At 44.4% G+C, this 24,935-nt stretch overlaps 1 protein-coding gene across 3 annotated transcripts in view; it reads right to left on the reverse strand.

Moving 5' to 3' along the window:
- The window catches only part of MIPOL1 (mirror-image polydactyly 1), a 384,033-nt gene that overhangs the window by 314,775 nt on the left and 44,323 nt on the right, over window positions 1–24,935 (reverse strand). For 2 of the 3 annotated variants that reach the window (XM_040412311.1, XM_040412310.1), the window contains exon 3: window positions 4,789–4,912. The exons of the other annotated variant lie outside the window; for it this stretch is intronic. The gene's annotated coding sequence lies outside the window, so the exon portion shown is untranslated. The remainder of the gene's footprint in view (window positions 1–4,788; window positions 4,913–24,935) is intronic. 3 annotated transcript variants of the gene reach the window in all.

Here is a 24,935-nt window from a genome sequence, read left to right on the forward strand (position 1 = left end):
AGGGGCTCCTGCTCCGTACAGTATTAGAACAAAGTTTTATGCGAATCAACTTCAGATGTTTCAAAGTTGATTCGCTCATCCCTAATCACATCTATATGAACAAAAACAATTTCAGAGTGGCCTACTACTATTGGTATTATGCTGCTGTGTGACATCAGATGTAAAAAGCATCGGCAGCAGCTGGGAGTGGCAAGTCAGAAGAAGACTTTTGAAGGTTTTTTGCTACTTTACGTGTACATTTTTGGCCTTATCAGCCAGATACAGCTAAAATGCATTGCAATAGAATTCTTAAAGAGGTTGTCCCAACAGGTCAACACCTTAGCTATGAAGGTGGGGTTCCTGCTCAGGAAATGCTTTGCTAGACAGAGTAGAAACAAAATTGCATATGCGCGAGCTCCGCATTTAATTGGGACCAAGTTTATCAACCTAACATAAGGACTTTTATTATATAGAATTGTATTTGGGGATTATTTTATTTCAAATTTTTTTATTAAATGTTTTATATATATGTATACAGCATTAATGAAGTAAAAGCACCTGCAAACTACTGAGAGACAGCCATATTTATTATTTTGGTATTTATCACAGATGGGGGTGGTCAGTGGGCCGGGCTCCAGAATAGTTGGTGAGCATTCTCGAATTTGGTATTAGAGTAGAAACAGCAACTTCATTTCTGGGGTGTTGGCGTTGCAATATATACACTGTGTTCCAAATTATTATGCAAATTATATTTTTTTCTGATATTCCTAAATGGTCGATGCAAATGACAGTATAATTTCAAGTCTTTAAACCGTTAGAGTTTAAATCAAATTTTATTGAACAAACTTCCCAACGATAACAGGATTTTTTTCACAAATAAAAAACTCAAAATGCAGCAACAACAGAGTTGCTTTTTTGCAGATCTATGACGGATCCGCAAAAAATGCTAGTGTGAAAGTAGCCTTAACACAGGACCCCTTCTTTTATATCACCTTCACAATTCTTGCATCGATTGAACTTGGAGTTTTTGAATTTATTTGCAGGTTGTCAGAATAGCCTCCCAGAGCTGCTGTTTTGATGTGAACTGCCTCCCACCCTCATAGATCTCAACCTGCTTGAGGATACTCAAAAGGTTCTCAATAGGGTTGAGATCAGGGGAGGATGGTGGCCACACCATCAGTTTCTCTTCTTTTATGCCCATAGCAGCCAATGACTCAGAGGTATTCTTTGCAGCATGAGATGGTGTATTGCATGAAGATGAATTTGCTATGGAAAAAAGCGGTCAGTCAGAAACTCTATATACTTTACCAAGGTCATTTTCACACCTAAAGGGGCCTACCAGCTCTCTCCCCATGATTCCATCCCAAAACATGACTCTGCCACCTCCTTGCTGATGTCGCAGGCTTGTTGGGACATAGTGGCCATCCACCAACCATCCATTACTCCATCCATATGGACCATCCAGGGTTGCATGGCACTCATCAGTAAACAAGACTGTTTGAAAATCAGTCTTCATGTATGTCTAGGCCCACTGCAACCGTTTCTGCTTGTGAGCACGGTGTGCTTTCCCTGCCTACTTGCAGTGCAAGCCCTAGGCAGCAAGTCCGCAACTGGTCGACGTTCGCTAGGTGCAGGACTGACACCCACACAGATAATAAATTACGCAAAGACGAAGTCGTACAGGAATGGGTCTGAACCGGAAAGACAATGCAGTAGCAAATCAGACAACAGAGGGTAGTTAGAATAGCCAAGCTGAAGTCAGAACCAGGCAGGAAACATAGTACCAGATCACGAGACAAAGAGTGGTCAAAGGCAAACCGAGGTCAATCCTATAAGCAATCCAAACGCACACAGAACAGAACTGGGAGCACAGCTAGAGAGTGAAAACCAATTACTGGCAATGGTATCTGGCTAGGAAGGGGTTTAAATAGAGCCCCGAGTTCAAGGATCATAACCTGATAGGTCATGACTGGACACTGCATTAGTCAGAGCACAGCACACAGGCTCCGCTGGCTGACGGAGCAGAGAGAAAATTCAGATCCCTCTATTAGGGCATCTCAGCCCTGTACAGAAAAAAGGTTTCCATATTTGTCATAAAGATCAATTTTAAAAAAGATTTTAGAGTACAATGCAATAATAAAAAAAAATCCCCCAAAATGTACATAGCTTTTAAAGGGTTTCTCCGGAAATTAAAAAAATTTAATACTTAAATATTACTCTATTATAAATATATTCTCAAATACCTTTCATTAGTTAGAATGGCTTGTTTTGTCTAGGGAGCAATCATTAGGAGAAATAAAATGGCCGCCGTAGGACAAGTTACTTTAGAACACTGAGCTAAAGAGCTGCCTCATCCTCCTCTCCTACTTGTTAGGGATTATGATTCTGAATAAAGATAATAAGATTCTCAGCTAAATCTCTGTAGGAATGGAGTTCATGAGGAGACATTAAGTACAGAGAGGACGGACAGGACAGACTGTGGTAATGGAGTGGGGCTGTGGTAATGGAGACTGCATACAAGTGCTGCTGCTCATTATCCACATTCCCACCTCCTCTCTGTACTTCATGTCTCCTCGTGAACTCCATTCCTACAGAGTTTCAGCTGAAGATCTTATCAGCTGTATTCAGGATCATAATCCCTGACCAGCAGAGCAGAGAGGAGAATGAGGCAGCTCTTTAGCTCAGTGTTTTAAACTTGTACTCCTGTGTGATTAGGACAGGTTTTGTGTGTACTAATAGGACAGCGGCCATTTTATTTCTCCTAATGAGTGCTCCCGAGACAAAACAAGCCATTCTAACTAATAAAAGGTATTTGGGAATATATTTATAATAAAATAATATTTAAGTATTTTCATTTTCTTAATTACCGGAGAACCCCATTAAATCCAATTTGCATAATAATTTGGAACACAGTGTCTCGCTCATATTCACCCATTCAGTGGATTACAGTAGGTGCCAGTAAATACAAAATTTACCCTAAAAAAGGGAAGATTCGGTATATACTGATAATTTATGATGGTTGATCTCCCGGCCGTGTCTATCTTTGTGGAGCAGCAAAGAGTCAGGTTGATAAACAGTGACTGAGAACTGAATGCCCTCTGCACATTCACCGAGATGATGACTACACTAGGTCACATTTACACTGACAAGTATACTCGCTTTGAATTGCTATCAGGTTTCAGCACCCTTTTCTTGTTTAGTCCGCGTTGAAGCCTTAGCCGACTTTCACTATTGACTTTTGTGGATTTTTTTACCTTCTGCATTTGTATAACATTTTAGATGTCTAAGCAACTTACAAACAGATACCAGATCTCCACCCTCCGGCAGGTGAATGAAGGGTACTCAGATGGCACAGTCACCAGCACGCTGTTAACCAGATACCAGGATCTTTCAAAATATCCTGAAATGTATGGCCCCTGGCCAATCCACACTAATTCCTCTTAATCTAGTCGGGTACAGCCTATGAAAGCAATGTTAGCTCATAGCAGAGTTTCCCCAGGGAACAAACAGCTTGTTATTTTAGTGTAGTATGAGCGGGTGCCAAGTCTGATGCGATGACACACTGCACACTCTCAATCCAGTGTACAACTGCTGCCTTCAATTTACACAGGGAAGAGACCAGGATGACAATCCTATGTGTATGGACCCATCTTGGATCACATTAAATTTTTATTAATTTTTTTAAAATATGGACACACAAGAACTCAGAGAGGTCATGCATTTGTAGCTATGATCATTCTTTTGCATCAGGATAGGATTAAGGGTTAGCATTACTGAAATGCGTAAGCCAATTCTGCATCTGTATGGGTTTCGCCAGACGATCTCAAGACTTTGACGTTTTGTTTCTACTTCTTTTCTACATAAGTATAATAGGGCATGAGCCGTTCACCTAACTGGCATGCCCATCGTTCCTCTTTGCATCCTGCTGTCAGCTTTCCATAGCAGCACTCAACTTCTTAAAGGGCCAGCGTACAGCATGTGACTACAATTGTTTAAACCTTTGCTAGACATTCATCCCTGCCTAACCAGCAAGGTTCTTTGGTTACTTTATGGTTTTGCAAAGGTGTTTTGTTTGCTTTTTGGATACGAACTAGACTGTGATAATTGCCTGCCCTGACCCGCGCCTGTTTACCATGCTGCAGTCTTGACACAACTAATCATGCATGTGTTCTGTTTTACCTCCAGTGAATTGCCATAGCACTCCACAAAAAGGAATTTATAGTCTGCAGTTCAGAATTTTGGATAACAATCTAGTTGTCTCATAGATCAATACAGATTTAGATGACTGGACAACGCTTCAACTCTAAAATTTTATGTAGGGTTCATAAATTTTTTGGGCAATATTTCATGGTTTAGACTAGGTCCCATAGCTCTACTGAAAGGAATCCTTCATTCAGCCACACACAATGACATTGTAGACTACTGTGTGCTCCTAAATTTGTGACATAGTCAGCTTCACACTGTAATACAATTGTTTGGTTTGGAAGACCTTAACTGGCCTGTAGAGTGACCCCGGTCATATGGAGTTCTTTTGGGATGAATTAGTCTACCCCAGATGTGTGCCCTAGGTGAGACGTATACAGTTACTGGTACTGTACAGTATACACTCGACGTAGTAAACTATGGTGGTGTAAACACAGATTTACTAACCAACATCTATACCTGACGTTACTAATACTCTGGTGGCCATGCAGAGGCTAATCTCCATGACCATGCCAAATAGAATAATGGAAGCCGACATGGTGGGTGGGGGGTTTATAATTCTTATGTTTCCATAGTTTTGAAATTTGGTTCTCTGCAAACACATACCTCTGTGCATGCGTTGTTCAGGAGTTTCTGGAGATTCTAGCTGTGTTTTGGCATATATATGGAGTCTTCTTCATACACTATTGCTCCTCCACCTCTTTTTACACAGTCATATCTTCATCTCCATCTAAACAAACAGAAAATACGAAGAAAGTCTTGGTCTAAGTAATGCTAATGAAACATGATGATATTTTCCTATATATTCCCATTGTGCTTAGTGTTGAAGCCCAGCAGCTGTGTGAACAGGACCAGGTCAGGACTAAATAAGTCACACACAAATAAACCGGTCTGATAGGACAGATTCTCTTTACGCTGTCTCATGTCATAAAGGGTGCATTATGAACGTCCTTACGTAACCTACTGGCTGTCAAGGAAGAACTACTAATCTCGCATGAAGTAGCGTGTCATGATTTCATGTATGAAATATTCTTACTGTTCAGATTTCATCACTACACAAAGAATTAAGATAAAAGTTATCAAGCAGAAAGAAACTGGCAATGGTTTTTAGTTACCTGACAATCCGCTGAAGGGGTCTAGACCAGTGTTGCTTAGTGAGTCTAAACCAAGTAGCCATTACTCAAATGTAGGCACAGCAGTAGGACAACGAGTGAAACCTAAGTGACATGGTGTAATAGTGGCTGCTGTATGCCGCTGTTCCCCCGCTTATCGCCGCGGTCCCTGGCGCCGAGCTCAGCGGTGACCTGTGGCCGATGCTTCCCATTTCACCGCTGCGGCCATGGGCTCTGTTTCTGGAAGTGTTATTGCTTCTGAGGATTCCGCTCCACAGCTTCCACTCAGCCCTGGACACAGCATGAGTTCGGCTGGTTTCGTGTTACACTGCTCTAAGGGCGGAGCGCATCACTCCCTGAGCTGTGTGGGTTAGGTCAGGTGACCTCGCTGACCAACTCTGGCTCTCCTGCATGTATTTAAGTGGCTCAGCCCCCTTCCCAGATGCCTCAGTGTCAAGGTCCTTGAGTTTGCTGGTTCCTGATACTCTCGTGTGCTCCTGAACTATAACTTAGTTCCTGGACTCTGCTTATCGTCTGATCCCTGCCTGCTTGCTTTGTCTCTCCTGTTGCCGATCCGGATTGCCTGACCTGTACCGCCTGCCCTGACCTATTGCCTGTCTGACCACATCTCTGCCTTATTCTTCGGTCCTGCACCGTTGCTACAGGTAACGTCTCTGCCCGCCTGACTACGCTTGTACTTCTGGTACCTACTCAGGTATCTCCTGGTCTGCTCGGACCAGCTGCCACTGCCTCGGTGATTGCTCTGGAGTAGCCCCTGGACACTACCCTAACAGCTCAAGTCCCATCTGAGGCTCTAGTGAAAACCAGGTAGTTGCTTAGACACGCCCCTCCAGAGTATAGCCAGTGAGTGGCACAGTGGGTTCACACCCGCTAATCCATGACAGTATACTGAGGCCATGGACCCCGATGGTCATCCCAAGCCTGTCATCCAGGAACTGTTACATGAAGTAAAGCGCCAGAGTGAACGTCAGGATGTCTTGATGCAGTTCTTGCATAATGTTGCTGCTCGTCTGGATGCCATCTCGTCTCCAGCTACTGCAGGCTCATCAGGCGCTGCTACACCTGCAGTTCCCACACGGGTAAGTCCGGATTTGTGTACCGCTGGTGTGCAGCTGTCTCTGCCTTCACGCTATGGTGGAGATCGAAAGACCTTTAGTGGATTCCTGAACCAGTGTTTGATCCACTTTGAGTTGCATAGGCAGAAGTTTCCCACTGAGCGATCCAAGGTTGCCTTCATCGTGTCCCTGCTGTCTGATGAGGCCCTTGCTTGGGCAAGTCCTATTTGGGCACATAAAAGGTCCTGAGACTACCAATCTGCAGTCTTTTCTGGCTACTTTCTGGCTGGTCTTTGAAGAGCCCGGCCGCACGTCTGCCTCAGCTCTGCTACGTCTACGGCAGGTTTCCTCATCTGTGGGTCAGTACGCCATCCAGTTTCGTACCCTGGCTGCCAAACTGGCATTGAAAAATGAGGCTGAGCTGGCCGTATTAAGGATGAACTAGCTGGTCGCGACCGTCCTTCTACTCTGAATGACCTGATCACCTTGGCTACAAGGATAGATATGCGCTTCAAGGAATGTGCTAAGGAGGTCGCATGCACCAGAAGGCCGCCTTGGTTGGCTCCATCCTTCAAAAAGCCGCTTCTTCCTCTAGTGTCTACCCCACCTGAAGATCCTATGCAAATAGAGCGTCTTCGATTGTCTGACCAGGAACGTGTACGTCGCAAAGCAGAAAACCTGTGTTTGTATTGTGGTGGCAAGGGCCACTTTGTGCGTAACTGTCCCCAGAAGCCGGGAAACGCCAAGGTCTAGGATCTGTTGGAGAAGTGGTCCTAGACAAAGAGAAGTCCTCACCGAAACTTTCTGTTCTGGTGACTCTCTCGCACAAGGGAGTCACGCTGTCTGTGCCTGCATACCTAGATTCTCGGTCAGGTGGTAATTTCATTCAGCAAGCTCTGGCCTATCAGTTCCAGCCTCCTACCATCGAAAGGTCTCTGTCAGTGGCCTCCGTTAATGGACTGCCACTCCCTGAACCAGTGATCTCCGTGACTATGCCCCTCAAGCTGCAAATAGGGGTTCTGCATTCTGAGATGATTTCCTTCTAAGTGCTGCCAGCATCCGTGAATCCGGTTATCCTCGGGTCTTCCCTGGCAGCATCAGCATTCTCCAGTTCTGGACTGGAACTCTGGTCAGATTTTACATTCTGGATCATCCTGTCAGTCCACCTTTTTATCGGAGGTCCGACCTGTTTCCTCGCATACTGTACCAGTAGACCTGCCTGGACTCCTGCAGCAGTACGCCAGTTTTGCAGATGTTTTGAGCAAGAAATAGGCGTTGACCCTGTCTCCTCATCGTCTGTATGATTGTCCGATTGACCTTCTGCCTGGAGCCACTCCTCCCCGAGTCTACCCCCTCTCACTTCCAGAGACCCAAGCAATGTCCGAGTACATTGAGGAAAATCTCGAGATGGGGTTTATCCGGAAATATACTTCACCAGCCGGTGTTGGGTTCTTCTTTGTGCAAAAAAAAAATATGGATCCTTACTGCCCTGTATCGACTATCGTGGTCTGAATAAGGTCACAATCAAGAACCAATACCCTCTACCGCTAATCTCGGAACTCTTCGATAGGATTTGAAAGGGCGATGAGTGAAAAACTGCTTTTAACACTCGTCACGTACACTATGAGGATCTCGTCATGCCCTTCGGTCTGTGCAATGCTCCCGCAGTATTCCAGGAGTTGGTGAATGACATCTTCCTGGATCTGCTTTATGTCTGCGTAATAGTGTATCTGGATGATATACTGATCTATTCCCCAGATTTAACCACTCACCGAAAGCATGTACATTTAGTATTATAGCGGTTGAGAGAAAATTGTCTTTACGCCAAACTCGAGAAATGCCTTTTTGAAAAATCTACTGTACCGTTACTCGGATACGTCATTTCGGATGCCGGATTGCAGATGGATCCTGAGAAGTTGAAGGCAGTAATGGACTGGCCCCTCCCACAGGGTATTCGGGCTATACAGTGCTTCCTGGGATTCGCTAATTTCTATCTCCCATTTTTCATACCTCACATCTCCGATCTCCGCTCTTACTAGGAAAGGGGTAAATGCCAAGGATTGGACTCCAGAGGCAGAGGCCGCCTTTGTCCAATTAAAGAAGTCCTTTGATTCTGCGTCACCCCGATGTCTCCCGCCAATTCTTTTTAGAAGTGGACTCCTCCTCCATAGGAACCGGTGCTGTTCTTCTACAGAGAGGTTCCCAGGGCAAGATGTTTACCTGTGGGTTCTCCTACAAACTCTTCTCACTGGCTGAGAGGAATTACTGTATAGAAGACAGAGAACTTCTAGCCATAAAACTTGCCTTGGAGGGGTGGCGTTATCTGTTGGAGGGGGCCCAGCATCCGGTGATAATCACGGATCATAAGAACCTCACATATCTGCAGACAGCCCAGCGTCTGAACCCTCACCAAGCCAGGTGGGCTTTCTTCTTCTCCTATCGTTTTAATTTCGAGTTGCACTTTCGCCCGGCTGAGAAGATCATCAAACCGAATGCTCTGTCTAGGTCATTTGACTTCGCAGACCAACAGGAGGAGCCCCAATTCATTGTAGATCCTGCTCGCTTGATCACAGTGGCTCCAGTACTGGTAAGAGACATTCCTCCCGGGAGAACACTCGTGCCATCTGCCAAAAGGAAACGTATCCCAACATAGGGCCACAACTGCAAACTGGCCAGTCACCCAGATATTCGCAAGACCACAGAACTGGTGTCTTGCCACTACTGGTGGCCCACATTGTCCAAGGATGTGATTATGTCTCTGCCTGCACTGTCTGTGCTCAAAATAAAATCTCCAGGAGCAAACCGCCTGGTCTGTTGTTACCGCTATCTGTTCCTGATGCTCCATGGCAACACATTGCTTCATGGCTTCCACTGCTAAGAAACACCATAATGTTTTGCCGCGGTTCGTTACCTGGCAGGTGTGGCACAGCTTTGCACAAAGTCCACCAAGCACCAAGTGTGAACCTAGGCTTGGTGGATAATTTTCACATTTTAATAGCAAATTGCAGAGAATTTCGGTTTGCAGTGAAGGTGACCACATCTGGATGGGTTGGGGTAGATTGAACATGGTCACCAAGACAGACACTTTAAAGGGCTTTTCCAGGAAGTGAATATTGATGACCTATCCTTAGGATAGGTCGGTAACATCAAATCTGTGGCGGTTCGACTGCTGACACTCTCCAAAAAGCTGTTTAAAGGGGCCACAGCATTCATATGAGCACTGTGGCCTCTTTATAGTATACCACGTACACAGCTATAAAGGAATTTGGCTGCAGAAAGGCCATGTGACCGATGAACAGGACGTCACAGGCTGAGAAAGAAGTCTAAGCACTTAGCGAAGTGTCACGGTGACTTCAAACAGCTGATTGGCGGGGGTTCCAGGAGTCAGAAACCCACTGGTCTGACAGTGATGACCTATCCTGAGAATAGTAGAAAATAGCAAACAGGGATCACAGCAGCATATTCGGTGTGTCTGTTTATTGGAAGCCAAGAGTGGTCACTTTGGTGTATATATGTTGGCCCATGTATAGTAATTGTATACTTGATAAAGGCTACTGCGTAGCCGAAACGTCGTACTTTTTTGTGTGTGCACTCTTGGCTTCCAATAAACAGACACACCGGATATGGTGCTGTGATCCCTGTTTGCTATTTTCTACTGTTCTTGGGACTGCTGTGGATCTGTGGTCCTGTCGCGGCTGTTGCATTCCTGGTTTGGTCGAGAGGTCCATTTGTGCTGCTCTGCAACTTCTTCATTCTGAAATCCTGAGAATAGGTCATCATTGAGTATCCAAAAACCCCTTTTAAAAGGGCACACTGTTTTTCCTATATTGATGACCTAACCTCAGGATAGGTCATCAATATGAGGGCGGCGGGAGCCCGACTGCCGGCACCCCGATCATCTGAGGATAAGTCATTATTATAGGAAAAGCAGAGAACCACATTAAAAAGGTATGTTCAGACAGTGGAAGTACATGTGGAAAAAAAATCTAACGTGTACAAGCTGTGGAATCCAAAGCAGAAAACCGAGACTGACCCTCATATTTGTGCCATTACTTTGTGGTTCACACCGCCACAGAATCCGCTGTGGTTCCTGCCTTAAAATCACTTCACGTGTAATTATTTATTTTTTGCCCTATGAAACACAATTCAATTTTACATGTGGAAAAAAACTGTTGGGTATACACTGTGTGAACATACCCTTACAGTGAAGATCTCAGGGAGTGTTTGAGGCTTCTGTTCATTGTAGGTAAATTGGCCATGATACACCAAAGGTACAGTTCATGTAGGCACTAGGTGCCAAACAGGCCGTGGGGGTGAAACTACCGGTAATTTATGTACAATGAATAAGCGCCCTGATTGGGGATTCAGGGTACAATTCGGAACGGGATGTTTTTCCTTACAGCATCCAATAGATGCTGTAACCTATAAGGATCAGTCATCATAGTGCAGAATCCCTTTGAGACAGGAGACGCACTGGCCAAGTGAACATCATAAACACTTTCCCTCCTGATCTCGGGTGATGATGATGGAGAGGAAAGTTCTGGGTAAGTAAATGTTTTCAGTTTTATTTTTACATCAGTGGGATTATTTATAGGGGACAGATAGGAGGGTCCGTCTTCTTATACCAATAAGTAAAGGAGTTACTACATGGTCAGTGAACTGGAGAATCTGTGGGTGTGTGGAGCCACATAGTGGATAGAACTGGTATTGAGACTTGTTAACTTTCCCTTAAGAATGGATGATGGACAGTAATTTACTAACAATACCAAAAGAAGATCTATTAATAGTATATTCAGGGGAGGATTAAATCATAATATGGAGTCCTGTTTTGTTTTTTTGTGTGGTAGAAGTTTCATCTCAAACCATTTGCACACTGTAGAGGGCAGCACTTGCAGGAAATTTTCATTATCTGCAATATTTTTGTGAATTTGGAGCACATATATAGATGGTGCCAGTTTTTTATACTAATAATTAGTTGGTAAAACCGCTTTTTTAAAAGTGCCCACTGCCACTGAATCATGAAAAGTACATTTTGTGCTCAAGAAACACATCATAGTATCAATGTATTAACCTATGTTCACACTAAAGATTGTGTCCTGCTTGTTCAAGATCAGATCGGATGAGAAAAACTGATGCAAAAATGCTCAGGGACTGTAGAAGATGAGACCGCCACCCCTGAAGACCACCCTGGGAAGACAGTCCTAGATGGCTATAGACATCTTATCGATACCCGTATTTAAAGGGGCCACTATCTCACGGCTTTAGAACAGCGGGATCTATTTAAAACTTTTTAGGGTAAAGTGTGAACGGACCCTTATATAGATGAGGTAGGTAGGTGAGCGGCTCTGGTGGTGGTGGGATCAATGGTGTCTTTCTACCGCCTGAGGGGGACACAGTATTCCTCTGTTTAGCAGGTTGTTTTTATAGAGGGTCAAGTACAATTCCATCCTCATGTCACCTCCGCCCCAGGCACTAATAGAAGCTCTTGCAGGACTTGAATTTTGTAAGGAATTCTGGTAAAAGACTCTTCTTATCAATTTATATGGATGTACAGGCACCATCTTACTGGAGGTAATGTCAAATATAGGATGGGTTCAAACTTGTCACAGATGAGGGATCGGTATCTGAGGTGACATCTAAGGCTCCATTATAGTTGATGTGAACAGCTCAGCCTGCAGTGCTAATCCTTCTGTCAAAAGACCCCATTATAAGTCAGGCTCCTTGGGTGTCCCTCAGGTAACGGATTCCTCACTGCATCATTTTCAGTTCCTACGATGGACCACAAAACCGGACAAGATCACGCACACCTTAACGTAGCCTAAACAGAGCCTATTCATTGATATTTCCTCAACCGTAGTTCTCGTATGAACAAGGCAATTTACAGAGGACAAACCACAATTCATGTGTCAGAGAACAGACCACTAGGCAGAAACATACAAGAGGATGGCATATCGATGTCAGAGAGAGCCGTGGAGCAAGACCCAAACAGGGGAGCATGCAGATTGGGGGAGCTGCAAGAAATGCACATAGACCTAGGTCCACCAGATAGAGGGTACCAAACGACACCAAGGCAGGTGGGAGCTGAATGCACGAAGGGTGCCACAGGGCAAGTGCCACACACCAGGAACCACACACCAGGCAGAAAGGATAATTTGTTGCACCTGGGAAGTATTTGAGGGTGTAGCTGAGAAAAAGTTTCTTTCAGGTCAGGCGGCGGTCAGACATTGCAGCGTCTTTTGTTTATAATGTTTATTTTATATAAATAGCTAATCTGCCTCCACATAAAAGCTTCCATGCCTTTTAAGCATGGGAGATATACGGTTTCCAGGGCGGCAGAACAGGCGCTGGCATGCACGGCCGCCCCATCGCTCACACAGCTGGGATTTCTAGCAAATCTTCTCCTCGGTTCTCCCAAAGGTTACAATGTAAATGAAACTACAATGTAAACTAAAATGTAGCCGGCAGTGAAGGAGTTTGTGTCTCCCAGTAGCACACAGCATGGCAAGCGGAGGTCAGGAGCTGAATCCTCCCTGAGGCCAGTTTCTGACGAGGGAGTCAAGGGCGAGAAACAGGGAGCATGTGGGAGTGTGGTGTCCTGGACTCTGCTCTGGTAATGAGTTATGATGCTGTGTGTCCCTGCCCGCAATGTATGGTACTGACGGCATTATGTCAGTACAGCTAATATTGGGCAGAGACACACAGCATTTTAAATCATTAGAATACTGTGAGGTCCCGTTACGAAAGCCAGGACAGAAATTACGCTCTCACACAAAAAGTGTTTCTTGCCTTCAACTCGCTCGTCTGAAACTGGCCTTAGGCCTCTTTAACACGAGCCTATTTGCAATCTGAATAGGGCGCGCATTTTGTGTACCGGGATCCACTGCTAATGTTAATGAATAGGGCTATTCACATGGGCGCATAATTTCCCTCAGTATTTGAAATGCGCAGCATGACCTAGTTTTCTGCATATCTGCTTCCAAATACGTTCATTTTAGTGCATCAAAAAATGCTCAATATCCACGTCGTACTTTTATTCCGGCTGCCTCTCGGGATGTTTGCCGTGCTGCCGCCGGAACTCCGCCCCGCCCCTATTATAGTCAATGGGGCCGGAGCAAACCTGCAGCGGCACACGTGCACTAGCGGCAGCACGGATCCGGCATGCTGTTCACCTGCTGGAACAGCCTGCTGGAGAAGGCTGCCACTAGTGTGAAAGTAGCCTAAATCAGAGGACTGAATGTGTAGAGTAGAATAGTATATAGTGTAAGGGATCGTCTCTTTTCAGGGGGTCACACTCACAGATATCTCACCAGACAACGGATTTTCATGTCCAAACTGTGCATTTATTTTGACAGTCTTCTTATAAAGGATAGTCCAGTTATACATCACTGGGTGGGGTGAGGTTCCCGCACCGCCAACACTTAAAACACAAATAAACTCCTGCCCGTCTAGGCGCTACCTAAACACAATACGTCCCTACCTCACTCAGAGCTCAGTTCACACATGGACATTATATGCGGCTTTCCTCAGCCAACATCAATACTGCAGCCTCCAGGCTGTGGCAACTCCAGTACCTTTTGGGGGAGTGTGGCCCAGTAGTACTCCAGACGCTGGGCGTGCAATCCTCGTTCTCTAGGTGTTGCTAGGTCCTCCAAACCTCAGGCTATTTAAAGCCTTGTGGCCCCTCAGTCCTTCTGACTGAGACCACACACAGAGCCTCTGCTTCACAAAACAGTCTCGCTTTCCCTCCTTAGACTGACCTACTCTGAGGCGCTTTATGCAAGCCTGATTACAGCAGGCCTCACCTGCGATCATCTCAGGTAGAAAGGAAAACCCGTACTGGAAGGGTGTGGACTGGCAACTCCCTCTACCAAGCCTAGCCACCAGTAAAATCCAGCCCAGAAAATGTATACAAAAATGTCTCAGCAAACTATGCTTTGCCGAGACTACTGCCACTCTCTGAATTTTACCTGTCTCACCCATCTGAGGTACCTGAAGTGGGACAACACACCTTCCAGCACTGTTCACATTACCACAATAGTATATATATAGTAGATGAATTTATCATTGTAGAGTTGGGTTACATGTGTTCTGTTGGGGTATGCTGATAAAATGAGTTGACTTCAATGAGTACCATGTGATTCATAAGGACGCCTTCGCACGGAATTTGTTGCAGTAAATTTCTGCGACTGAAAATCAGTTCCATTCATCTGAATTGAGGTCGTCTTGGTGTCAAGCACATGTTTTGCAATGAATGGGACTGATTTTCAGTTGCAGATTTTGACTGCAACAAATTCTGCTGTGTGTGAAGGTATCCTAAGAAGTAAAAGCTTTAGTCCCCCATTGACTACAGCTGCAAAAAGTTTCAACACCATGACCCATTTTAAAAAGGGCTTGTCACCACAAAATGCAGTGCTATCTGCAGGCAGCAGATTATAGAGCAGGAGGAGCTGAGCAGATTGATGTATAGTTTTGTGGGAAAAGATTCAGTAACTGATTATATTTATTCATTTATATCTCTGCTTTTTCTGTCTTCAGTTGTACACGGTGGAGGTGTAAAATCTACATATTAGTCTGCTCAGCTCCTCCTGCTCTATAACCTGCTGCCTGCAGATTACACTGCATTTTGTGCTGACAGGTTCTCTTTAAAGGTTTTTTGGGGAATTACTATGGTTTATAACACGTATGCTCATGTAGTTGCTTACATGTACATATTCCCTATGCCTTGTTTTCAATTTGGACTATCCGGACCTATTTTCCCTATGTAAACAAATCACTCAGGTTTGTTCACATCCTGTATGTAGCACTTCCCGTTACTTTATCCAACCAAACCCATGATGCACTTCTCCTTTCTCTGTCACAGATCCGGGACCGCCCCTAACAACGCCCAGCTACTTTATAGCTCCTCCCACCCAGTGAGTAACATATTATAGACACTCCCCTATCGCTGCCCCTGTTGCTTATGGACATAATATCACAGGAAATAAGAAGGAGCTGCATGGTCATGTGACCACAGGCCAGATCCATCAATTGACGATGGTAGCAAAAAAGGTAAAAGAAAACCATTACAAAGTGACAGCTACCTTCAGAAACGATTTTAACCCCTTCAGCCACTGTGACGTGCCAATACATCACAGGGGCTTGTATAGAGCGGCTTGCTGTGGTAAGCCCGCTCCATACGTGGCGGGTGCTGGCTGTACAACACAGCAGGCTCCTGGATGCAATGAAGGGAAACGGCGATTATGCCAAACCGAGTCATTTAACCCCTCAGGTCAACAGCGATCATGGCATCTGTGAGGTAAGGCACAGGGATAGCGGCTCCCTATGCCTTCAAATCGGATCGGTTACCATGACAGCCTGGGGGCGGTACTGAAGCTTCCCAGGCCTGTCATGGTAAGCTGCCCGATAAGCTGTGCACGAAGCACAGCTCAGCAGGGAGCGCATCAGAATGCCATTCACCCTAATAGAGCTCTATTAGGGTGAATGGGACAAGAGATTGAAAAATCCCAGGTTCCCAGTGATCAAAACGTTGTATGCATCCCAAAAATGGTACCAATAAAAAGTAAAGTTCGGCCCACAAAATACAAGCCTTCATACAGCTCTGTGGACGGAAATATAAAAAGTTATGGCTGTCAGAAAATGGCGATGCAAAGAATATATATATATTTTTTAAAGTAGTAAAACAAAAATAAAAAACTATACGTTTGGCATCGCCTTAATCGTATTGAGCCACGGAATAAGGATGTCATCTCATTTTTAGCGCACAGTGAACGCCAGAATATCAAAACCTCAAAAATCATATCGGAATTGTGGGTTTTTTCAATTTAACCTCAAACATTTTTTTCCCCATTTTCCAATTGAAGACGTGGTAAATTAAATGGTGCCATTAAAAAAATACAACTTATCCCACACAAAAAAGACCTCATATGGGTATATGAATAGAAAAATAAAACCTGGGGAGGAAAAAACGAAACCAGGAAACTCATTTAATTACCCGAGAACAAACAGATTGGGCGTATTAAAATCCAACATCTTGATTCTTTTCTACTCAGACGTCTGCTGCCACGGCGAGTTGGAAGGCCCCTACAGTGTCTTGCAAAAATATTCACCCTCCTTCTTGACTTTTTTCGTATTTTGGTGCCTTACAACCTGGAATTAACATGGATTGTTTGAGGATTTGCATCATTTCATTTACAGAACATGCCGACATCTTTGAAGAGTTTTTTTTTTTATTATTATTGTGAAGCAAACAACAAATAACAGAAAAAGTCAATGTGCATAACTATTCACCCCTAAAGTCAATACTTTGTAGAGCCACCTTTTGTGGCAATCACAGCTCCAAGTCGCTTTGGATAAGTCTCTATGAGCTTGCCACATCCTAACACTGGGATTTTTGCCCATTCCTCCTTGCAAAATTGCTCCCGCTCCTTCAGGTTAGATGGTTTGCGCTTCTGAACAGCAATCTTTAAGTCTGACCACAGATTTTCTATTGGATTGAGATCTGGGCTGTGACTCGGCCATTCCAACACATTTACATGTTTCCCCTTAAACCAGTCAAGTGTTGCTTTAGCCGTGTGTTTGGGGTCATTGTCCTGCTGGAATGTGAACCTCCGTCCTAGCCTCAGATCACGCACAGAGTGGTACAGGTTTTGCTCAAGAATATCCCTGTATTTAGCACCATCCATCTTTCCCTCAACTCTGACCAGTTTCCCAGTCCCGGCTGCTGAAAAACATTGTTTTCTTTGATAGCCAAAAAGTTCAATTTTATTCTCATCAGACCAGAGCACCTTCCTCCATACATTTTGGGAGTCTCCCACATGCCTTTTCACAAACTCACAACGTGTCTTTTTGTTTTTTCCTGACAGTGATGGCTTTCTTCTGGCCACTCTGCCATAAAGCCCAACTCTATGGAGCGTACGGCTTATTGTCGTCCTATGTACAGATACTCCAGTCTCTGCTGTGGAACTCTGCAGCTCCTCCAGGGTTACCTCCGGTCTCTGTGCTGCCTCTCTGATTAATGCCCTCCTTGCCTGGTCCGTGAGTTTTGGTGGGCGGCCGTCTCTTGGCAGGTTTGCTGTTGTGCCATGTTCTTTCCATTTGGTTATGATAGATTTGATGTTGCTCCTGGGGATCATCAGAGATTTGGATATTCTTTTTATAACCAAACCATGACTTGTACTTCTCAACAACATTGTCCCTTACTTGTTTGGAGAGTTACTTGGTCTTCATGGCAGTGTTTGGTTAGTGATGCCTATTGCTTAGGTGTTGCAGCCTTTAGGGCCTTTCAAAAAAAGGTGTGTATATGTAATGACAGATCATGTGACACTTAGATTGCACACAGGTGGACATCATTTCACCAATTATGTGACTTCTGAAGGTAATTGGTTGCACCGGAGCTTTTTATGGGCTTCCTAACGAAAGGGGGTGAATACATATGCACATGCCAATTTTCTGTTTTCTATTCTAAACAATAGTTTTATTTGTATATTTTTCTCATTTCACTTCACCAACTTAGACTATTGTGTTCTGATCCATCACATAAAATTCAGATTAACAAAACATTGAACTTAAGGGTGTAATGTACCAAAGTACGAAAAAAGTAAATGGGGGTGAATACTTTTGCAAGGCACTGTATACTCATTCGATTTTAAGCCGCTCATCTAACATTAGTCTAAGGGCTCATGCACTCGACCGTTGTTGTTTTGCAGTCTGTTTTTCACAGATCCGTTATTCCGTATCTGAGGTTTTTTTCTCTCTGATTTAAGTCCTCTTCCGTTTCGTTATTCCACAAAACATATCCGTATGTTTTCCTTATGCGATCCATTTTTTGTGGATTGAAAAACGGAAACAGTAACTTATTCAGCACCAAACACATGAACAATATATGCTGGGCGGAGCATTTGTACAGTATGGATCCGCAAAATACGGATGACATACATCCGTATGTTCCGTGTGCGTTCCGTACTTTTTTGGAGGACCCATTGACTTGAATGGGGCTTCGGACCGTGATTTGCGGACAATAATAGGACATGCACTACTTTTTGGCGCAACAGAAATATGGAAACGCAATGCACACGGAGTACCTTCCGTTGTTTTTGCGGACCCATTAAAGTCAATGGTTCCGCATATGGTCTGCAAAGAAATCGGAACGGAAGTGGAAAGAAAATACGTTCGTGTGCATGAGCCCTAAGGCCTCTTGCACACGACCGTATGGCTTTTTCAGTATTTTGCGGTCCGTTTTTAACAGATCTGTTGTTCAGTTTTTTGTTTCAGTACTGTTTCCATTTCCGTTCCGTTTTTCCGCAAACGGAAATGGAAGCATACAATAACAGTAAGTACAGTAACAGTAAGTACATTAAAAAATTGGGCTGGGCATAACATTTCCAATAGATGGTTCTGGAAAAAGGGAACGGATACGGAAGACATATGGATGCATTCCGTTTTTTTTGCAGATCTATTGAAATGAATGGTTCCGTATACCGTCTGTATACGATACACAAAAAAAGGAACGCAAACAAAAAAAAAAAAAAAACATTTGTGTGCAGGAGGCCTAATGTATATGGACAGGTTATGTGTACCTCAACTGAAACTTCCCCACCTAATCTGGCATTGGGGCGTGGAGGGACACTGCTGCACGCTGGGTGATGCAGTTGCCAAGGCGACAATGATACATACGGAAATATCATACACTCGTTCTATTGATTACAATATTCCCTGGGCATTTGGACAGCCGCCTCTACAACCACAAGGCTCAGCGTGTAGGATTGTCTCTTCACACCCGCTATCAGACTGGGTGGGTGAGCTTCAATGGGAGCACACTTACAGCTGTGGTAACCTGCAAGTTGCATAAACTCAAAAACATTTTAAAAGGTTTTTTACATGCTTATTTTATTAGATATGAAGAACTCTGTTTGCAGGCAGTGAATGAAAATATCTACCAAGCTTGCTGCAACGCCACTATGAAAGTTACACACAAGATCTAACCTTCCCCCGCTGTCTGATATATCCAAGCCTCTACCACTTAGATAAGCCCTGCCCCTTAAACTAAGCCGTCCCCCGCTGAGCCCCCTGACTCTCCAGCTGGTGCCTTGCTGAAGAAGACAGGAACCACAGTGATATAGAATACATTTGCTCTGTTACATTTCAATATGGCTCCTTATTTCATGACCTTTTATGAAGTCTATTACTTCAGTTTTATCTTCTTAATCCATTTTAGGTTTAGTGTCTCTTTAAGACCTAACTTCAGACTTGGAGAAACAATTTGATATTAAGAAAGGACAAAAGACACCTCATGCGTAATAAACCAGCTATCGGGTTTTATAAAATAACATATGTCTTATGGGAAGTCTGCAACTGAGAAGATGGAAAATTATAAAGTTGATGACTGAAAGAAAGAAGAAGAATAAGGGACACTTCCCCAGAAGGCAGCACAACAGAACCATGGCTGATGGCTGGATAAAGTTTCGGTCTGGGTTTGCTGTTTTATTTTGATTGTGTCATCAGCGTGGCAGGGTTAGGTTTCTTTTGTTGCATAATCCTTTAATTTTTTTTAATCCATATGATAAAATATCTTAAAACACAGTATACTTGAGATGTCTGTGAAAGGTGTGATGGGAGCAGGGCAGACAAATGATCCTACGCACTAACGTTTCCACCGTGCCAGATCCTAACTCAAATGGGTTCCCCCAAGAGAAAATGAAAAATAAAACGGCCAAACAAAATTACTACATCAGCTTAGGCTACGTTCACACTAGCGTTTTTGATGGATCCGGCAGGGTTCAGCAAAAATGCTTTCGTTACTGATAATACAACCATCTGCATCCATTATGAAAAGATCTGGTTGTATTATGTCTTATATAGCCAGGACGGATCAGCCATGAACTCCATTGAAAGATCCGTTTTCTATTGTGTCAGATAGTGTCAGAGAAAACGGATCCGTCCCCATTGACTTGCATTGTGGGTCATGACAGATCGGTCTTGCTCCGCATCCCAGGAAGGAAAGCAAACCAGTATGAGAACAGAACGGAATGCATTTTGGAGCATTCCATTCTGTTCAGTTACGGAATGGGGACAAAACGGACGCGTTATTTTGCTGTATTGAGACCCTATGACGGATCTCAATACAAGAAAATACACTGCCTGTCCAAAAAAAAAAGTAGCCACCTGGATTTAACTAAACAAATAGATATGAGCCTCCTATTGGATAATTACTGCATGGGCGATTATCTTTCAACTGGCAACAAGTTATTTAACCCCAACTGGTGCAATGAGTTGCTTCTTATTTCTTAAACAACCATGTCGAAAGACACATCTCGTGGTCGTGGAAAAGATGTTAGTCTGTTTGAGAAGGGTCAAATCATTGGCATGCATCAAGCAGAGAAAACATCTAAGGAGATTGCAGAAACTACTAAAATTGGGTTAAGAACTGTCCACTCATTATTAAAAACTGGAAGGATAGTGGGGACCCATCGTATTCAAGGAAGAAAAGTGGCGAGAAAAAATATCCTGAATGATCGTCATCAGCGATCACTTAAACGTTTGGTGAAATCAAATCGAAGAAAAACAGTAGAACTCAGGGCTATGTTTAATAGTGAAAGTAAGAGCATTTCCACACACACAATGTGAAGGGAACTCAAGGGATTGGGACTGAACAGCTGTGTAGCCGTAAGAAAACCACTAATCAGTGAGGCAAACCAGAAAAAAGTCTTCAATTTTCTAGGGAGCATTAAGATTGGACTCTGGAGCAATGGAAGAAGGTCATGTGGTCTGATGAGTCCAGATTTACCCTGTTCCAGAGTGATGGGTGCATCAGGGTAAGAAGAGAAGCAGATGAAGTGATGCACCCATCATGCCTAGTGCCTACTGTACAAGCCTGTGGGGACAGTGCTATGATCTGGGGTTCCTGCAGTTGGTCAGGTCTAGGTTCAGCAACAGTATGTGCTCCAAGAATGAGGTCAGCGACTACCTGAACATACTGAATGACCAGGTTATTCCATCAATGAATTTGTTCTTCGCTGATGGCACGGGCATATTCCAAGATGACAATGCCAGGATTCATCGGGCTCAAATTGTGAAAGAGTGGTTTAGGGAGCATGAGACATCATTTTCACACATGGATTGGCCACCACAGAGTCCAGACCTTAACCCCATTGAGAATCTTTGGGATGTTCTGGAGAAGGCTTTGTGCAGCAGTCAGACTCTACCATTATCAATGCAGGATCTTGGTGAAAAATTAATGCAACACTGGATGGAAATAAATCTTGTGACATTTCAGAAGCTTATCGAAACAATGCCACAGCGAATGTGTGCCGTAATCAAAGCTAAAGGCGGTCCAACGAAATATTAGAGTGTGTGACCTTTTTTTTTTTGGTGGCGACTTTTTTTTTGGACAGGCAGTGTATTAACGCTAATGTGAAAGTAGCCTTATTACTCAATACAACTAAATGCTTACTAGACTGGGCAATGTAACCATGTCTAGAGGGCAACCACTAAGTCTGCAAGAAAGAAAGCTTCACTATCTTCATAGATGAGGATTCTTTACAGTAAGAGCAGGGAGACTATGCTGCTCTCTGCCAGAGGAGCTTTTGATAGCCGACGCATTGTACAAGTTGAAGACGGCTCTGGAGGCCTTTGCTGAATGTAAAAATATCACAGGTTATGAGATTTCTGGAGATCCAGGAATTTATTCCGTCTGGGAAGGAATCTTTCCCCTATTATGGGTTATTGGCATCCACTTCATAGGAGTTTATTGACTTCCTCTGGATGAAGACTCTATGATTATAGGTTTGGACTTGTTGGACCTTGTCTTGTTTTTTCAACCCCATTAAAAGAGTTTTCCGAGATTCAGATATTGATGACCTATCCTCAGAATAGGTCATCAATATCAGATCAGCAGGGGGCCGACACCTGGCACCCCACAATCATCTGCTTGAGGAGGGCTTGGCGCTCCCACGAGTGCCCTGGCCTCCCGGCAGCTTACCAAGCACAGTGCAGTCAATTGTATGGCGGCTCTGCTTGGTATAGCAGTTCAGCCCCATTCACTTGAATAGGACTGAGTTGCACCTAAGCCATGTGATGATAAACGTGACGTCACTGGAGCACCACGTCCTCTTCTAACAGCTGATTGTCGGGATTCACAGGTGTCGGATATTTGAATCTCGGACAAAACCTTTAACTATGCATGTATTGTTCAAGAGCCTAAGATGTGGGAAGGTGCACGAAGAAATCTGAAAAAGACTGATTTACAGGGATTGTCTAATCAAGGTAACCCAGGTCTATATATCACAGAAGAACCTGCAGCCACTCCTGCTAAAGGCCTGATGCTTGCAACCACAAAAAAAACCTTAAAGGGATTTCCCAGTACCTAGATATTGATGGCCTCTCCTCAAGATAGGTCATCAAATCTCAGATCAGTGAAGGTCTGGCACCTAGTAACCCAACAGTTAGCTGTTTTGGCCAGTCACCAGCACAGCAAACTATACAATGGACGGAACAGGAAACACAAGGTCCCATGTGGATGGGATACTGAACTGCAGCATGCTGGTGCCGTAAACCGAGCTGCAGCATGCTGGTGCCGTAAACCGAGCTGCAGCATGCTGGTGCCGTAAACCGAGCTGCAGCATGCTGGTGCCGTAAACCGAGCTGCAGCATGCTGGTGCCGTAAACCGAGCTGCAGCGTGCTCGTGCCGTAAACCGAGCTGCAGCGTGCTGGTGCCGTAAACCGAGCTGCAGCGTGCTGGTGCCGTAAACCGAGCTGCAGCGTGCTGGTGCCGTAAACCGAGCTGCAGCGTGCTGGTGCCGTAAACCGAGCTGCAGCGTGCTGGTGCCGTAAACCGAGCTGCAGCGTGCTGGTGCCGTAAACCGAGCTGCAGCGTGCTGGTGCCGTAAACCGAGCTGCAGCGTGCTGGTGCCGTAAACCGAGCTGCAGCGTGCTGGTGCCGTAAACCGAGCTGCAGCGTGCTGGTGCCGTAAACCGAGCTGCAGCGTGCTGGTGCCGTAAACCGAGCTGCAGCGTGCTGGTGCCGTAAACCGAGCTGCAGCGTGCTGGTGCCGTAAACCGAGCTGCAGCGTGCTGGTGCCGTAAACCGAGCTGCAGCGTGCTGGTGCCGTAAACCGAGCTGCAGCGTGCTGGTGCCGTAAACTGAGCTGCAGCGTGCTGGTGCCGTAAACTGAGCTGCAGCATGCTGGTGCCGTAAACTGAGCTGTAGTACGCTGGTGCACCAGCGGCTGCCCAAAACAGCTGATCAGTGGGGGTGCCAGGTGTCAGACCTTCACCGATCTGAGACGGATGACCTATCCCAGGGATTGGCTGCTAAAATCTCACTCCTTTATTAACTGCTATATAATGCCTACACAGTATTGTTTAGGCATTGTATAGCATACGATTACATGCTATTTGGTCACTGTAGATTGGTATTATCTGCGCACTCTATTGTTATTTAGGGAACTTTATTTGGCCATTGTATGACACTGTTACGTGGCTACCAGGACACGCAGAGGATTATCCTTTTTTTTCCCCTTTGGATTCTTATGCGAAGAATGGCAGCATAATACAGTACTAGCAAAGTGTATGAGATAAGGCAAACCTCTCTGTACCGTGTGGAAATGGACCTGCCGTGCCGAATTTGAAATCTGCAGCATTCTTGTGGCCAATTTTTGGGGCGATTTCACCCTTTGAATGCAAGGGTGAGATTTGTAGCAAAACCACATCAAATCCACACCTAAACCCGCAAGTAACACAGGCGTTTTCGGTGCAGAAATGACCAAAAATCCACACGGTAATCTGTGCGAATTTTCAGTTTGAAAGGTAGCCTTATTTGGACACCATACGGTACGCCGTTTATACTTCGGCTGTGTGTGGCATGGTTATTTGTATGCCATTTGACCGTATAACGTACCAGGAAGGGATGTCACCAACAGAAGGTACTGCACAGGGCATCATCTAACATAAGGCTGACCTCATCTTTAAGCATCTGTAAAACCACACAAATTATTAGCAGAAAAACTGAAACATAAAATCAATACACATATCAATAGCACCATTCAATATACTGTAATATTTCGCATGACGCTTTGGATTATTTCCCCATTTTCGTCCATTTGCATGATTTCATGTTAGCGTTCCATCTCGATTCTTGGGCCATGATTATTATAAAATCTTTCTTTCTGAACAACTGAGTTACACATCCCTCAGCTGAGAGCTATTTACGGCCGGAGAAATAAACACAAAAAAATGAAAATACTTGTATTAAAACCCAAAAGGTAAAGGCATCTATTCAGCTCTTTAAAAAGCGTAAAATAAGTATTACTTGCCTATTTCTATTGGCAAACCATGAAAATTTTCCTCAAATCAAGAAGCCAGCTTCAACATTAAGAAGCCAGGAAAAATAGAACCATTTTGATGCTACTGGGGAAAAGTGCAGGTTTCTCAGCCCGAGACGTTAAGTTGGCAGGAGACGGCAGCAGGCAGTTAAATTTACAGGGTCCTGTGTGGAACAAGAGGACCAGGGCGATTCTACTATTTTGGTCCTTGAGGAGAATCAGTCATAGATAAATTATCTTACTTATA

Source organism: Bufo bufo, chromosome 11, assembly GCF_905171765.1.
Source record: "Bufo bufo chromosome 11, aBufBuf1.1, whole genome shotgun sequence".
Lineage (NCBI taxonomy): Eukaryota > Metazoa > Chordata > Amphibia > Anura > Bufonidae > Bufo > Bufo bufo.